The sequence below is a fragment of the Calonectris borealis genome, chromosome 3 (genome assembly GCF_964195595.1).
Source record: "Calonectris borealis chromosome 3, bCalBor7.hap1.2, whole genome shotgun sequence".
Taxonomy (NCBI): Eukaryota; Metazoa; Chordata; class Aves; order Procellariiformes; family Procellariidae; genus Calonectris; species Calonectris borealis.
The window spans coordinates 102,014,835-102,033,539 of NC_134314.1; positions in this window are offsets into that span (position 1 = coordinate 102,014,835).

The window sequence follows — 18,705 nt, forward strand, 5'->3', positions numbered from 1 at the left end:
TAAAGTCCATATTTAAGTAACGAATAATTCCTAATCAGAGCAAGTTCTAATAAGATTTCCTGACGTGCTGAAAGACAAGATAGGAAGTACCAGGACAGCCAGGCTGACCTGAACTGATCTCAGACAACAGACTTTCACATAAGGCTTCTTGCCCGCAGTGTCACCACTTCCTGCTCTTCTTTGTTCCACAAGATAGGCTACTTCATTAGATTTGCAACCTCGAGCTCATTCCCATGGCAACTCATGGCACAACAAAACATAAGACATTAATCACCATTCTCAGACTTCATCAGAGGAGAGGAAACCAGACTGTGAGCTGACAGAATTGCATGACTCACAAATAAGTAAATGCAACAAGGGAAAGCAAAACTGTGATAGCATGCTAGGGTGCCTTAGAGATAAAAGGGATCTAAAACCACACCGCGTAGATCCCCATCCGGATCTGGATCTTAGCTCTCTCACTGTTTGGCAATATTAAGAGTCAGTGCTTCAACCTGTGGCATTTGGACTCAGAAAGGGATGAATCTGGGCTCCACAAAGATCATGTATAGTCACATTCCCTGATCTGCTCCTGCTCAGGGCAGAATCAGATGTAAGCCACAATGAGGTCAACTGACCCAGAGTTCAACTGACCCAGTTATTTCTCCTAATTGCACCTCTAGTAGAAATGTTTCCTTATCAGAAGCCCCAGTTGAAAAATCCTCTTCTGAGGGTGTGTGAGAGAGATTGTTTATTCTTATGCTTCACTCCTTTGAATGTTTTTATTTCCACTGATAATCCCATTTTATTGCCTGGCTTTTCTCTCTCTCCGAGATAAAGCCACATCAGTGCCAGAATCTTACTGCTGATGGTGACCTGCTTTCAGTGGGACTTCTCTGTAAAACATTTTCAGAATAAAAGATATTGCAAGACTCCCATCTAACTATTTCTTGCAAGTATTCAATTTTGTAAACTTGCATCTAATACTCTGGCTTCAAAAGAAAGTCATAACCGTTCTTTGGATGGCAAAATTAGTATTATCGATACTAGAACAAAAGCAGAGGAATGATGCATATTTAGATAAACTAAAAAGGTTCCAGAAAGTGAACATTTGAATCAATTTTATGCCTATATCTCAAGCTGAGGCTAAGAGTTTGATCTGTGGGAAAGGCTCCAAAGTAATCTTTGATCATAAAAAGTTCACTGTGCTGTATCCTTCAATTAAGTATAATCCCCCTGGTTCAGATCTCCTTGGACCTTGTGTATAGAAGCTAATCTTCCTTCATTTGCTATGTAAACACAGTTGCACATACCAGGTTAAAGTATATCTAGGAGGCATTCCTGCATTCTGCTGGCATGGACATTTCTCCTAAGCCATTACCTCTAGAGGTTCATTAATATCTTTCTCCCACTCAGTGCTCCATTGTATTGGTTTCAACAGGAGGGAAAAAACCCTTTCCAATAGGATATTCCTAGAAGCTGAATGAGTTTGGAGGGTGTTTTTATTCAAGCATACTCTCCAGGAGGTGGTATTTTAGAAAGACTGAGTGCAATGTGAAGTAAGGTGTGCAATATAAGTATGCCAGACTGGAAGTCTCCATTCACAGGGACTGATGAAAATCATTCCTTAAGCTACAGCTTTTATAGCTTCATATCTATGAACTTCATGCCTGCATGGATCCACACACAGAATAAAACAGAAAGCTAGCCAAATTTCAAAAATCTGGAAATCCCACAAAATTACTGAATCCCACACAGTTTCCTGTTCAAAAGTATAAGTTAACTGCAATTTGTTTGAGAGTCCTGTCAAAAATCTGTGAACGAGCCCAGTCTGAACTTTGCAACAGACATTTCATGTGACTGAAGGACCTAACAGCAGTCCTTAAAGTTTTGAAGAGATCTCAACATGCAGCTGCTCCCACAGAGAGAAGCTGATGAGAGCAGCATACCCCTGCTGAACGCCGAGCTCCGCGGTAAACCCAGGAGCTCAAACCGAGCACTGATAGTTTCCAAATTCCTTTGAAAATAAAATGGGCTCTTCCAAATTTCCCCTGCAGTGGCAGCAGCTCCAAAGGCATAAATGATTGCTGCTGTGGTCAAACAGTCACAGTGATTTCACAAACATTAGAAGTATGACTTGGGAAGGCATTTGGGAAGTAAGCTTTAGATTTATCCCTTGTAACTCCAGGCACCACCAGAAAGTTAGCCAGATCTTACAGTGCGGTCACTAGTCCTGTCTCCACAGACTGGAGGAAGCACTGAAGGCTCCTAGCGGTGGTACTCACCTCGGTGCCCGAAGGCAGGTGACAGGAATAGAGGGCATCATGTTCCCAAACCTCAGCAATGAATCACAGAATCATAGAATCATAGAATCATTAAGGTTGGAAAAGACCTCTAAGATCATCGAGTCCAACCATCAACCCAACACACAATGTCCACTAAACCATGTCCCTAAGCACCTCATCTACACGTCTTTTAAATACTTCCAGGGATGGTGACTCCACCACTTCCCTGGGCAGCCTGTTCCAAGGCCTGACCACTCTTTCAGTAAAGAAATTTCTCCTAATGTCCAATCTAAACTTCCCTTGGTGCAACTTGAGGCCATTTCCTCTCGTCCTATCGCTAGTTACTTGGGAGAAGAGACCAACACCCACCTCACTACAACCTCCTTTCAGGTAGTTGTAGAGCGCAATGAGGTCTCCCCTCAGCCTCCTCTTCTCCAGGCTAAACAACCCCAGTTCCCTCAGCCGCTCCTCATAAGACTTGTGCTCCAGGCCCTTCACCAGCTTCGTTGCCCTCCTCTGGACACGCTCCAGCACCTCCATGTCCTTCTTGTGGTGAGGGGCCCAAAACTGAACACAGGATTCGAGGTGCGGCCTCACCAGTGCCGAGTACAGGGGCACGATCACCTCCCTGCTCCTGCTGGCCACACTATTTCTGATACAGGCCAGGATGCCATTGGCCTTCTTGGCCATCTGGGCACACTGCCGGCTCATGTTCAGCCGGCTGTCAACCAGCACCCCCAGGTCCTTTTCCTCTGGGCAGCTTTCCAGCCACTCTTCCCCAAGCCTGTAGCGTTGCCTGGGGTTGTTGTGGCCCAAGTGCAGGACCCGGCACTTGGCCTTGTTGAACCTCATACAGTTGGCCTCAGCCCATCGATCCAGCCTGTCCAGGTCCCTCTGCAGAGCCTTCCTACCCTCCAGCAGACCAACACTCCCGCCCAGCTTGGTGTCGTCTGCAAACTGACTGAGGGAGCACTCGATCCCCTCGTCCAGATCATTGATAAAGATATTGAACAAGACTGGCCCCAAAACTGAGCCCTGGGGAACACCGCTCGTGACCGGCCGCCAACTGGATTTAACTCCATTCACCACAACTCTCTGGGCTCGGCCGTCCAGCCAGTTTTTTACCCAGCGAAGAGTGTACCTGTCTGAGCCGTGAGCCGCCAGCTTCTCTAGGAGAATGCTGTGGGAGACAGTGTCAAAGGCTTTACTGAAGTCCAGGCAGACCACATCCACAGCCTTTCCGTCATCCACGGGGTGGGTCACCTGGTCATAGAAGGAGATCAGGTTGGTCAAACAGGACCTGCCTTCCATGAACCCGTGCTGGCTGGGCCTGATCCCCTGGCTGTCCCAGACATGACTCGTGAGCACCCTCAAAACCAACCGCTCCGTAATCTTCCCCAGCACCGAGGTCAGGCTGACCGGCTTGTAGTTCCCCAGATCCTCCTTCCGGCCCTTCTTGTAGATGGGCATCACATTGGCAAGCCTCCAGTCGTCCGGGACCTCCCCAGTTAAGCAGGACTGCTGGTAAATGATGGAGAGTGGCTTGGCAAGCTCCTCCGCCAGCCCCCTCAGTACCCTCGGGTGGATCCCATCCGGCCCCATAGACTTGTGAGCGTCCAGGTGGCGTAGCAGGTCATTAACTTCTTCCTCTTGGATTATGGGGGCTTTATCCTGCTCATCGTCCCTGTCTTCCAGCTCAGGGGGCTGAGTAACCTGAGGATAACTGCTCTGACTATTAAAGACTGTGGCAAAGAAGGCGTTAAGTACCTAATGAAGCGCACTGCCTCTTCGGACTTGCTACCAAACCGCTAATCTGCAGGTTCACCAAAGGAAATTTAGTTACGCATTTTTCTAGCAATTAATTTTCTTGCATCTGGAAGGACACTGGAACACGGACCCTATGTTTTCATCACACCTATTTGTTAATGAGTGTAAGACCACCGTCATCCCTGATAGAGTCTGAAAAGGACAGAAGATATGAGAGCTAGGCCAGTGTAGCACATTTGGGTGTTTTCAAGCTGGAGAACCCTTAGGGAACATATCATGGCTTCCTTACATGTAATACAAGAGTACAAATTTGAGCCAGTGATGACCATGGTGGATGATGGGGTATGTGCGGATAGTTTGACAAAGTAGATGGAAATCTTTTCTCCATTCCTCATACTGCTGTAAAAACTTCTGCTAGGAAAATCTTGGTGCAAGAAAAATCAGCTAGTGCCTTGCCTTTGACATCAGGAAGGCTATGATGTTATCTTTGGTATTATAAAAAAATCTTTTCTATAGAATACAGATTATAAACTGCTCCCCTGTTTCCCAGAGGTCTCCACAGATAAACATCAAGAACTCAGATGGTGTGATTATAAGGTCAGACAAGGAAAACGTTACTATATTCACTTCTAAAAACTTGACAGAATGAACACTACATATTCGTGTATGCGTTTATTTAATGAGCTTTCTTTTCTTTTTATTGCTTTGCTTACTATAGCTCAGTAATTTTGTTTCTAGTGGTTTTTTGTAAGTTATCTTCATCTGACATGAAAGACATCATTAGAGGCAGTGTCAGGTTGGTAAGTCATCTGTTTTCTAGCTAAATCCTCCTACAAAGACAGCAGCTAGCAACTGGGATGTATAGCAGCTGAAGCTGTAATGGTGCGTACAATGTTTAATTGTGCATATGTGATACACACTATTTAGCTTTTTCTTTGTTTAACGCAGCACATAGAAATTCTCAGGAGGCTGGGGAGGGTCGTATCCATGGCTGAATGAGAAAAGAACATTAAAATTATCATTACAGGCCTTCCTCCCTTTGACTTAGCTGGGTAAACCCTAGAAGATTTAGAGTTCAGGTTCAGTTCAGACAAACATCCAAAAGTTCACAGGTTTACCCAAACTATCTGAATCTCTAGAGCCCCAAAATGAGCTGGAAATCTCCAGAACTGCCTTTCTTGGGGGATTTCCTGCACTTCCAATTTTGGGCAAAAATCAGAAGTGGAAAAAAAAAGGAAAAAACACTTAGCATGAATTAAATATTGCAGAACCTCAGCACAACTTGTTTAAGTTAAACTCTAAAAGTCAGAGTCTACTCACATAGATTTCTTATCAAGTGTTTTAGTGATCTTTTTTTAAATATCAGCCTTCATGTCTGAATCGGAGCATATTTACTTTTTCACCGACTTCTCAGTCTATCCTACTCATTTTTACCATCAGATTTTTTGTGAGTGGAACTCAGAGCAGGTGGTAGAAGGAGGCTCTGTTCTACACATTTACAGTACATCTACACAGCACATTTATGTCTTGCAGAGAATATCTCTCCGGCTAAAATATTTAAAGCGGAGGCTAAGAGTTGAAGGGAAGAGAAAGGGAGTATAGTGAAGTAGTTTACAAAGTGCTAACATTCATAACAGATAGCACTCTCATTGGCATAGTTGCTGCTGGTTTCCCTCTTTGACACTGATATGGAAAAAAACATCATCAGCCGCACTATCAGCAAGAACACGACCCTCTGATCAGCCATTGTTCACTTTCCCAGAGCAGATTCCCATCTACCAAATTAACTGTGGCCATTCATTTTCTCTGTTGTAAAAATGTGTTTTCAATCACCTTTGGGACCAAGACAGATGATTTGTATTAAATGAAGAGCGTGTTGCCTTATAGTACTTTCTATCATTCCCTCCACTTGTAAAGCCAGAGAGGAACGTGGGCACCCTTGCCACAAGCACGGTTCTCCTGTAGGCTGTGTGTAGCCTAACTCGTCACGAAACACCCTCCAGAAACACTCCCCCTATTCACTCGGTGATGTGTTGTGCCATTTGTACCAGGCTGACAAGAAGTCACTTCTTGTGCTACCAAGTGAGGAAAAAATATATTTCATAATCTAGCACTGCCATACTGAGCCAATCAAAAGTCTGTGTAGTCCAGTCTAATAACAGCTATAAGAAAAGGGGTATATACAAAGTAATTCTTTCCCTGCTGTATTCACCCAGCTACCAGCAAGGTACCAGCTTAGAGACTTCCCGAACCGAGAGTTTGCACCTGCACCACCGTGTTTAATAGGTACTTACGAACCCATTCTCCTCTAATTTGCCTAATCCTTTTCTAAACCTGCTTATGTTTTTGTCCAGGAGAACATCCTGTGGCAATGAGGTCCACAACTTCATCGCACTTCCTTTTGGTAGTTTAAAATCAGCTATCTGAGAATTCAACTGAGTTTTCATAGTTCTTGTTTAGTGAGAAACAATGAATAGAGAAATAGCTCTTTATTCACCTTCTCTATCCTTCTTTGTTCACCCTCACTGCTTTTAAAGATTATTATCATCTTTCCCCCACAGTCACTCTCTTCCAGCCTAGGAAGTCCATCAAGCTCTGTCACGAAAAAGTCATTCCATAGCATCCTTATGATCCATTCCTCCAGTTTTTCTTAAAATCCTCAGGATTTTTAAGTTACAATGTTTCCAGAGTTTCACATAGAAGACCAGGTGTGAATGCTCTGTTCTCTATGCTATGACTTCTATTCCCTTCCTACCAACTCCTAGCATTCCAGCCAACTCTGCCATTGTTTTGAAGTGACATTGTCAGAGCTAACCATAATGACACCTGAGGTGCTTCCCCCCCAGATGGGAATAGCTATTTCCTGCTAGTCATGGCATATATAAAATTTGTGCTAGTTTCTTCACTCTTCGTTTACTAAGATTAGAAAATAACCTGAGAAAAGATATTTTCATCATTCATCATCATCCTAATAGCATCCGGAAATCCCCAAGGTTGATTTGAGTTTAGATTTTCCTGAATAGTTTTGTGTCATTAGCAAATCTTGTCCTTTTACTGCTTATCCCCATTTTTAGATCAGGAATAATTTGAATAACATGGAACAGATTTTTGTCAGTAACTTCCCCCTCCTGTGATTGCCATTCCTTCTATTACATCATTGCAATGTTCTAGCTAATTGGGGAAGTGTTTTCTACATGATTTTCACCCATTTCTTGGAGGCTTGCCACATCCGTCCTCATAAAAGCATGAAATACCTCTTAACTGACATGGGTTATGAGTCAGTAAAGCAACATGTTTCTCTTTCTTACCTTCTTGCTGGGTCTCCATCAATGCTATGATACGTGTTAGCTCTTAAAGAAAAGACCTGATATAGGAAGCTCAGCTTCCTACATCTTTTTTTGTTTTTCTTGGTTGGCTTTTTGTTTTGGGGTTTTTTTTCAGACCAGTTCAGTGCCGGTCCGGGGCTTGCCTCCTATCATCATTGGCTCAAATGACTGAAATAATCAAATATCCCCAGGATGTTCTCAGGTTTTTAGGCCTGCCCCCTCTCCTGCACAGCAAGCCCAGAGCCTGCTAGAGTTTCACACCCTCCAGAAAAACCTACCAGTCAAACTAGCAGCTGAGACACGTGTTTGCTTCACCTTTCCAGAGAAACATGTCTCATGGGGTCTGTTCACCCGCTGATGAAAGGCAGGCTTAAGCATGAAATCTTCTGCGGCTCCAGCGGCAGCTCGGTGTTGCTGTCCCCGGTGCGTTGATGCTGGGGGAAGAGGAGGGGCACACCACACATATATAGCCAGGCACACACAGTACATCTTCTTACCAGATGGTGCATCAGACCTGTTGCAGTTTAACTTTTAATTAAACTAAGAACTAAGGGCCACATTCAGTCACAGCATCAGTTTCCTCCAAACCAGATGTCTGCAAGATACCACAAAAATTGTATTCATGTGAGCCCAAACCCAGGCTGCGGGTGGCCACTGCCCGAGCCTCATATACCATCTCTGTCAGGACAAGAAGTCTTCTCCAGCAGCGAACTGACAGCCCCTTTATTCTGGGCCACCATGCCCTGAAAGCCTCCTCTATCCTGCATGGAGCACATGAAACCAATGCTCCTGCAACATGTCGCTGTGCTAACCGGGCATAGAAAACAGCCTGGCAGGAAATGCTCTGTAGGGTTTACCCAAAGCTTCCCAAAGCAGCATACTTCTTGCCAAGGCATCCAGTAACGGTGCAGTGCATACATAGTTACTTTTATTTATATATTTACCTTAATTTTTTCCAGCAGCTCAGCACGCTGACCGAGACGTCCTCCGTGCCAAAATGCCAGACGTGTACTGTAGTCCTGGCTATGAGCAAAGTGGCAGAAAGTGTCAAAATTGATAAGCCTACTAGACTCCTGGAAAACAATCTATGAAGCCTTCAGAAGCCCCTGGATAACATTTGCAGTAGGTGGAGGGAAAGAAAATGAAAAAAGACCCAGGCCAAGTTGCATGGCAGCCCTACATCTTTCCTGGAGCCCTGCCTCTAGATCTCAGTCAGTGCCATACGACGATTTTAGAGAAATGAGGTCCATAAGGCTCCAAAGAAGCAATAATGATTTAATTTATGTAGGTAAAACCCGAAGCCAGCAGCCTACCTGTAATGTTATTTGTCAAGCAATGGTAACAGACTAGTACAGATTTTTATATCCTGGGCATTGACTCAGTGTCAAATATTTAACGAAAAAAGTAGCTGATCCAAGAACTGGCAATGACTGTACTCAGGGACCCAATCCCTCTCTTGCCTCCAGTCCCCTCCCTATGCTTCACCCTAACTTTCCCCTCCCTCTCTGCCTTTCTCACTTGGAAGATGTTATTGTTTAACATGGCACGTTCCCAAGCTGCTAGACCAGGACAGTAAAATTATTCACTGACTTTACTGTACTCTTCTACCAGTCACTCATTTTTTAAGCTTTCAACCCACCTTCCCTCCACCCCCACCTCCTCCGTTCCCCAATGAAATTCTCCTTTTCCCTTCTCTCCCTCCCTCTTTGCTAGGCAGAATCTGGAAAAAAGAAATCAAGGCCAAACTCAACAAAACTACTGCTGCGTAATAGCAGTCCTTTTTCACACACAGATGGTCAGTCAGGAGAATGAGTGCTTTATAAGACAGACATCATGCTGGTCTTTGCAATCCTGTTCTCCCGGACCTCAGCAGGAGTTTTTCATCACCAAAGTGGATAATAACTCTGTCAGACACCTCATACACACAGGTATTAATAAAAAAAGAAAATACTGTAGTGACTGATTTTACAAGAAACTGGGAATCTTAATGTGATAGTTAAAAATGCGCACGATGATTACGCACAACCGATAGCTATGTCAACAGGGGTTTATAGCAGGTTGCTAATAAGCAGGGAATGCGCTTATGTATACATCTATGGTTTTGCACTTTATTGACAACATTTCCGCGGCCAAAGTCCATGTACCGTTGCATAGTCATAAACATGAACACGTTGTGTGCTTGTAAACGCCTAAGTGGCCATAGACTTCTCCACGTTTGCATATAGAAACACCATTTGCATGGGCAATAGCAGTTTACAGCATTGCTGTCTGATATACCATGAGGTGCTAGCAGTTACGCATGCCTTTATTTCTGAAAATTGCCTGAATCTATAAATAGGCTTAAACATTTTATTTTTTAAAGAAATTTTCTTTTTCCCAAAACTGAGTTTTGATGACAAAGAACGTAGATTCCCATCATTATTAATTAGATGCCAAGCCCTCAGTTTTTCTTGTGATAGATCCAGAGTGTCAAGATCACATATGAAGACACAGACAGCACCAGCATACACTAACCCAGAAACACAGCTCCCTTTGTTTAAAATGGAAAAATATTTTCAGAAGCTCTACATTTTCCTACAACAAAAGAAGCAATGCTAAAGAAAATCACTGCAATAAGTTTGAAGTAGGAGCTCTGTTCTGATAGCCATCTTCCTCTTTCTTCCACAAATGGAAATTCTTAGCACTTTTGTAGCTCAGCATTTTTAAATTCAAATAGAATGAAATTATGTGTGAACTCTTGCACTCTCACTTCATTAGTCATTCTCTTCATTAGTCAAATGAGAGGGGCAGCACTTAATGCTTCTGCTCATGAAAAGTTTTTGCAATAACATATCTGAGAGCTATTCTGATATTAGTTAAAAAAAAAAATTGTACTTTATACTTGATCTGATTCAATGATGGCATAAAAAGAGAAATTACGCCATTTTAGAAGCTTAAAGATGATTCAGATCCCAAAGAGAAATGAATTTGCTGACGTCCTCTTGTTACCAGCAGACCATCACACACTAAGCACTAAACAGTTACTGTGTTTGTGGAAGGACAAATCCCTGCTAAGGACACGCGGTTTTCACAGGTTAAGCAGTACCCAGTCTTCAGCCCTCAATCTCCGTTCTTCCTTGGACAGAGTGGTAAGAAATATCCTCTTTTCCTACTCTGGCTACCCCATTTCTCCTGTTTCTCCCTCCCCCAGCCTGTGGTGCAATTTCATTGCACTACTGAAGTTTCTGAAAAATAAACACCACCAACAGCATCACACTGATGATTTGAACTCTCCTCTGGGTGCAAAATTAATTCAGGATTTTGTTCAGGAGTTACCAAAGAGCAGCATATTACCTATCATTAAAGAGATGCATGGACAAAGCTGTGACTGAATATTGCCAAGAACTGGGCTTTGCAGTGCCCACCTCAGTTTGGTGCTGTCAAGCCTTCAGCTTCATTCTCCAAACATAATGAAACAAATTAAGTCAGCCTTTTCAGCATCATTCTCATCCATCATAAATTAATTTTTAGTGGCATTTTCCCATGGATTCAATCCGAGTGACCTGGATTCCATGCTTCTCTTTTACACCAATCATAAAAATGAACAGTAAGTGTTCAAAATGAGATCTCATGTATTTGGAGGACAGAATAAGATTTAGGAAAGGGAGGTTAAAAGTGTTTAGCCACCAGGGAAAAAAAAAAAGGTAGTTTAAAGAGCAAATCTCTGAAAGTAACAAAAAGTTATTTAAAACAAATTTATATTATACTGTAGTACAGCAAAAATAGATTATGTATTAACTTCGAATGCACAAAAATCACGTATACTCCTGTTTTCAATCAGCCTTTTCAAACCTGTAGACACTATTTTTTAATTGTTATTAATGACAAGCACTCAGACTTCACCACATCAGCAAAACTCTTATTAAAGGGGGTGAGAGGAAAGAAACTTACCCTAAAGACAGGTTTTTCAGCAACTCTTATCTCAGCGACTCATGAAACCTTCTCTGGCACGGATAGTGCTGGCCTCTGTGAAACAGAATGTAGGACTGAGCTGGGGATGAGATTAGCAGGCCAGTCCTGACAGTAAGTAAGCTAAGTTTTTAACTGAGGATCTTAAACAGGGTAGGAGAAAATAAAGTAGACAAGAAAATTTTTCTTGGACAAGAAAATACATGGAGAAAAGGGAAACTGTGGATTTCAATGTATTCTCACCTTCTCTCTCTGGATACCTCGGTCTGACAAACTGTGTTTGCACTCCTAAGAGCATCAGTTGCAATGATTACCATAGCAGCAATTTTTGTGGTTAAAGGCAGGGAAAGTCTAAAAACAGATAGGGTGATGTATCCTCAGTCTCCCACATTTATCAAGCCAGCTTTGGAGAATTTTTATAATCCCACATAAGCTCCAGAGTACTTAACAGGAACTTCTGTGTTTTCTTTCAGAATTTCACTTTTTCTGAGTTGGGTTTCAGAATGTTTTCATCTTAGCCTGAAAACAAGGGAGGGTATAAACCAACCCTGCAATGCTCTGGCAACCTTGTGCAAGTCAGAAATACACATATGTGAATGATCTGACAGGGGCTGAAATCCCAGGCTTGTAAAACCAACCAACAGACTTCAGTGCCCTCAGTGGAGGCAGGATTGATCCCTGGCAATCCAGGATTATTAAGGCTGTATTTTTTAAATAGAACAGCGAATGTATTTTAGCGGGATTTTTAACCCAAGAAAACTCTTCTGATTGTAATGGCATTACTACCTTCCTGTTTTCCCCTTCACTCCTTCCTGCTTAGTTCCCTCTGCCAGCAGCTCCCCACCTTGCCCTCCAACACACAATGCTCTTTCTCCAACTCGGCCTCAGACACACAAATTGCTCTGAAAGGCAGGATCCCCACGCTCTCATGAAGCTCCTGCTGAAGTTAATGAGACTTGGCACAAGATCTTCTTATAGAGCATGATTTGCAAGAGCAGCACCTTACTTACTATTGGAGACAACACAAAAATCACTTCTCCACTGACAGTTTTCGTCCTCAGCTCTAATTTCTACTCGTCAGGAATATTTTTTGCTTTATACCTGACTTGACAGTTATTAATTCTACTGTGAGTACATACCACCTGACTTTATATGATTTAGAAAGAGGAGAGAGAGCAAAGATAACAGTTTCATTATAAGTTTTAAGTGCCCATAAATCTTTCTACATCAAACCATTCCTGATCTCCCGAGAGGGACTGTCCAAACACTGAAGCCATGCCTATTTGGCAAGAACTACAGACAGGGATTTCTTTTTTAGCCTCCTTCGTCTCTACAGAGGGCAAAAATCTTGGATAGAAAACTTTGGTCCAGAAGCCTTTTTCTTTTCCTGCAGCAGTTGGAGGCACAGTGATGGTTTTAATAGAGTTCTCTAATGACTCTATTGCTACTTTTTATGACTATTTCTTGGAGTAATAAAGCGGCAGAGGCAACGATATTGAACCACTGACTTTTCTGCAGCGAAGAAGGGAGCATACTGAGTCCATGAAGTTATTTCTATTCAAAGCCCAGCGTTTCTAGCTCCTGCAAAACACAGAGTAAAAGCTCCTTCTTACCTGTGCACTCTCCTAGTTAACATCAGGAGGTAAGCTCATGCTGCCCAGTTATCTGGGGGGTAATTTCAAAAGTCCCACCTTGACTTCTGTTTTGTGATATTCCAGTGACTGTTCCTTAGAGTGCCTGCGATAGAGCAGATCAATGTCCCCTTGAACACCTGAGGATCTCGTGCTCTCCAGGGAAGTGCAGAAGTAATGGGCAGCTCCCCAGCCTGGCTTACCCCACCTGTGCAGAGCACAGGGCAGCTCCCTCCAGAGAATGAATCAGATCCCAGGTGGAATAAATTGCCCCATGTCTCTTGGCTGGCCTTGAAAAGGGTCAAGGCTCCTAATTTAGGCACTTTAATTTGATGACAAAAGCCAAACAGGATGGTTCTAGACCCTCACACAAGTAGTTTTTCTAATGTCAGGGACCTTGCAACATAAAATAAAGTGAATACTTTTTCACCACAAATCTTTACAAAAGTGCAGACTGAGATTGGGAGACCCATACCATGGCTGTAAGGTAAAATACAAGTTCCACTGAAGGAAACTGATGGAGGTTTTACCACAGATTTCAATGGCACTGGAATTTCACTCCTACTTATGCCCAAATGGCTAGGTTTATTAGCATGAGATCCCCCTATCTATTCAGTAGAAAACTTATTAACTTTACAAGAGTGTATCTAAAATCACTATCTAAACCAATCATGGCTGAATACATGTACGTCATTAACCAAAACCAACTGTGTTTTCCTCTACAGTTCAGTTCTTGCTGCAGCTGTATTTGCTGGGCTGGAGCAAACTCAGTGACATGGGTCTGTGTTATGCTGTACTCTAGCAAGGCATGTCAAAAACACAAACTGTAGGGTAAAGTTATTTCATTTCCAAAATAAATAAGTGCCTTTGGTCAACACTAGTACACAAAAGGCAGGTATTTTAAATTAACGGACCTGCAGGGAATTGGTTCCTCACAAAGCTTCAATTACCTTTCAAATTATCTCTCTCACAATGTGTACAAATATTCCTAACCAAACTTCACTGAAAAATGGATTCTCAATACTTTTATTTACCTAATAGTTAACACAAGGATAACAACACACATGCAAATTTAAAATAAAAACATATGTGGGGATTTTTTGCCCCAAATAAGAATTTGAAACAGATGTGCTCTTTTAACTATATTTCTTCACCCAATGCTTTTCTCTTCACTGTTTGTATTTTTAATGTATTTTTTTTCAAAGGTACAGTAAGATATAATCCTAATAAATTATTCCCCCTTTTATCTGACAAGCATGGATTTCAAATAACGTATTCTATCTTTATTTCTTGCTGGCATAACTCATTCATATCAATTGGTGTTTTGCACAAAGGCAGCTGACTGCAGTTCAACTATAAGCAGGGATACCATTTTCATTAGAACGGTATTTAAAAATCAACATAACAAAGTTGCAGGATGAAAACATTACAATATTCGCTCCTGTTTCCGCCAGTCCTGTATTTTCACATCTTCACTAAACCCATACTTTTATTGGACACTGCTGTCCTACTTCTCTCCTCATGTTTTCAACTAGCAGCACCTAATGTTTAGAGGGATAAATTAGCCGTAGCAGCTTTTCAGCCCCAGAACCAGAAAATACTGGAAAAGATATTTGATGTCTCCTTTTCTCCTCAAAATTTTATCTGTAACTTTTGCAGAAAAGCATCAAAAATCTGGTAAAGCAATATTCCATGCAGTAGCGAAACACAAGAGATATTAATGAATCAGCTCTCTACCAAATGTACCAAATCTGAATGTCTTCTCTAAAACTCAGATTTCAGGGTATGCTCATCTACAGTGCTCTCAGCTCAAGTTATTCAACAGATGATTGATACCAAGAAAGATCCCAATCAGGAAAGAGCAACGTGAATTCCTGTAAAAAAACGCCTTCGGATTTTCTTTTATAACAAATCGTCTTCGGATTTTTCAGGGACATTTAATCATGTCAAGCTTCATTAGCACTCACCTGGTCATGAGGTGTCTTGGCCCATCGTTACGATACAAAGTGCTACTGCATGAAAGCATTTTGCTTCAGCATAATCTAATTCCAAATAGCAGACCCAACTATACAAGTTCATATTCAGATGCTCTGAAAATAGACTTATAACAAGCCCTGTATTTACCAAAAATGTATTTATGGTGTAAAGCCAAGAACTGGTAAGTTAGAAGACGTTCCTAAATTTCTACTGGCCCTAAATGGCAGGGGGTGGGTAGCAGGGGGCTGCAGGGGCCCTGCGTGGAGGAGGTCTGGGGCTGGTCGCCACAAGGTCCTGGTGACTCCGACACCGCTGTGCGCACCCCAAAACTACAGCCTGTCAGGGGAGCCCGCGGCACCTCTGCTCAGACGTAGTTAAAGAAAGCAGCCGCTGGGGCAGGAGACACGTGAGGAAGGGACGTGTTTTGAGCAAGAAAAGGAAACAAAATGGAGGGGGCACGTGGAAGATGTCATCCTTGGGGACATGGCCGGAGACATGCTCTCGGAAGGAGGCACTCCCTGACAGATGAGGGATACCTCCATGGGACTAGGTCGCCCCACACCAGGGCGGGCACACCCCTGAGGGACTGTGGCCTGTGGGCACCCCATACCTGAGCAGGGACACCCCTGAGGGAATGCAGCCATGGGTCACCCACACTGGTGCAGAGGAAAACAAGTAAGGAGCAGCAGAAAGGCCTTAGGCCGGTGATCCCAACCTGCTGTGCCACCTGTCACCTCACTGAGGGGACTGGGAGGCTGTGGTAACACGTGTGGCGACAGGGGAGGCTGAGGCCAGGAAGGAAGAGGAGAGGAGTCGGACTGAAGCCGAGCCTGGGGAAGGGGGAGGAAAGGTGTTTCCTTAAGTGTTCCTTTAATTGTCTTTTTTTCCTCAATACTTGATTCGGTAATTAAAAGTTTATGTTAATTGGCAATAAATTAAATTAAGTAAAATTCCCCAAGTCAAGACTATTTTGCCTGTGACAAACTTAACATTTAGGAAAATCCTTATCTGTCCCTTTCCAGTGTTTTCATTCAGCCTTTCCGGTGTATTCCCTACATGACAGGATCTTCAACTGCACGGCTGTAGGCCACCTTCACCACCGAACCTGCCACATCCACCATGAGTAACTTAACCATGAGTGAAGAGAAAGTGTCTGCATATGACAATGGAATTTTTTTCCTTTTTTACCATGCTTACTTAAAATCTTCCAGAAATCGGAATTGGGAATTGACTTCTTAGCATTTTCAATGGTACTCCTAGTAGCTTCACAATATGATATCCAAGAGCATTTTACCACATGGTATCAAAGAAGAAATTACCTTGGTAATAGCTGAGCAAACCTGAAATTTTCAACACCCAGGAAATGTCAATGCTTCATATAATTCAGACTTCATAAGCTAAAACATTTCTGAAAAATATATTTGAATTCTGATTTCTAAAAAAAGATGATAACCTCATCAAATAAGGTAAGTTTTTTTTAGGGTAGATATCAAAAGATATATTTCTGGCCCAAGTACTCAAACCTTGGGCTTTGTCAGGTCTCTGATTCAAAGCACGTGGCTACAGATACTTTTTTTATCTTTTTAATACTTAACAGTCAAAATATAAATGAAACTGTATTTTTTTTCCTTTGCATTACTCTGAAAAATGCTAGAATATGTTGGTGTATTTTTTGTCCAAGCAAACACATTCTGCTTGATGCAGATACTTGACAAAATTTAAACCTAACAGTTAAAGTCTGGCAAAGCTAAAGAGACTGAAAATAGGGTCTTATTTAATGGGGTCTTACAAGAACAGTTTTATGAAAATGGACAGAAGAGCCAGGCAAATTCAATAACTGGGGAACTTATTAGGACCATGATTAATTTGGATACCAAAGAGTAAATTAGAATATTTTGGGAGCTTTGGCGTCCTTGAAGAAGTGCAGTTTCACAACAGTCAGATAGAAGGGGAAAAAATAAGACCATCTTGCAGACCTGGCACATCTCACTGAAAGTTCACAATAGAAAACCAAGCTGCAATGGCCCTACACCAATCAAAAAAACCTATAAAGACTGAGACTGGGAGATGGCACTATAAAAATCGTAATCAGACTCAGGAACCAGACTGAGTGAATTACATGTTGGCCTTTGAGCAGCAAATCAAAACAATCAGCAGAGAAATCCAAGCAGCAATTGAACATTGACCATTGGAAACTAAGAGCAGCAGCAATTCACCAAGATTTTTCATTTTTTTAAAGTGAACTCAAGTAAAGCTAGTAAAACTCAGCAATTGCTAACATACCACCATAACTACAGGTTTAATAATGTCCCATAAACTTTAAGAATTTGAAATTCATTGCTGCAGAGCAGCTTATGCATTTGGTTTGCAACACGCCCATTTTCACACTCAAAGACATCAGAAAAGCAGATGAAAGTTTATTTTTCTTTTGATAAAGAAGTTAAGCAGATTTTGGCAGCTTGCCATCAATTTGACCCCATCCCCCAACTTCCCCCCTGCCCAAAGACTATAAATTAATCTTACACTGGTTGAGGGAAAAAAGAAAAAAGAAAAAAAAAAAACCTGAAAAACTTCCAACATTCAAGTCCTTTGGCTGAACCTCTCAGGGGCATATCCCATGGTGACAATCTTTAGTCTTGACTATCTCAGCTGACTTCTTCCCCAAAAGTATGCCTATAGCACAAACTTCTCCCTTAAACTCCAATTCCATTTTTTCTTGGTCTTGATATTACCATCAACCACAATATCTCATTCAGACCCTCCAGAAATACCCACTATAACTCTCTTCTTCTGGACTAGCTGCTGGTCTCCACACAAGCACATTTGCAGAGTAACTTTATTCAGCTGAAGTCACTCCAGGTTTCCACCACGAAACCTAAGAGCAGAGTATGGGCCCTACAAACTTAGTCTCACAAATTAGCAATTAAATCCAGGAATTATGCAGGGAGGAAAAAGTTTTAGTTGATTTTGACTGCAAGGCAAATTAGATGAAGGTTTTTATAACTTGTCTGCATACCAATGAATATATGAACAGTGAACAAATAATACAAGGGGACTCCTACTTCACACACACATGTAAGTGCAATGCACCCAGGTTATCCTAGGTCAGATTATAATTTAATCCTAAGAATACTGACATCCCAACCTTCCTTCTGAAAGTTTAACCATTTTTTTTCTGATAGTGATTCTGCAATAATTTCTTACAATGCTAAATCCCCAGCTTCCTCACTTACATAAGCGACCACCTGAAACGATTTTTCAGGACAGACTGAAAATGGAGGAAAATTTCAGAGTTTCTAGTAAGTCTGAATTTTGTGAAACAAAAAGCTGGTTGTTACATCACTCCATGGAAAAATATTTATATTGGCTCTGGCTTTAAGGTTACATTTCTCAGTTCATGCAAGTGGCAGGAAACATGCAGAATCTAATCAAGAGATAGTCCACAAGGCTTGTTAAATGAAATGTTAAATAAAGACTTGTTATGAAAACAAAAAGATGCTGCTCAGGAAATGAGCTTGGTCATCTCACAACACTCTGTTGTTCCACAGCCAAGCATTGGCTAAACATTAGGCTATCTTTATTAACAATACACAGGGAAAAAAATGCATTCAGGATTTACCCTAAAAGTAAATTTGAAGAGCACCTAAGTGACTTATGAGCCTCAGCTTTATTTTCAAATCTGACTTAAAAGACTAATTCAGATCTTAATGAAAACCAGGGGATGTAGGCTTCCAAGTCATGCACTTTTGAAGCATTTACCTAAAATCTAAAATACAGTTTTATGCACAAGCC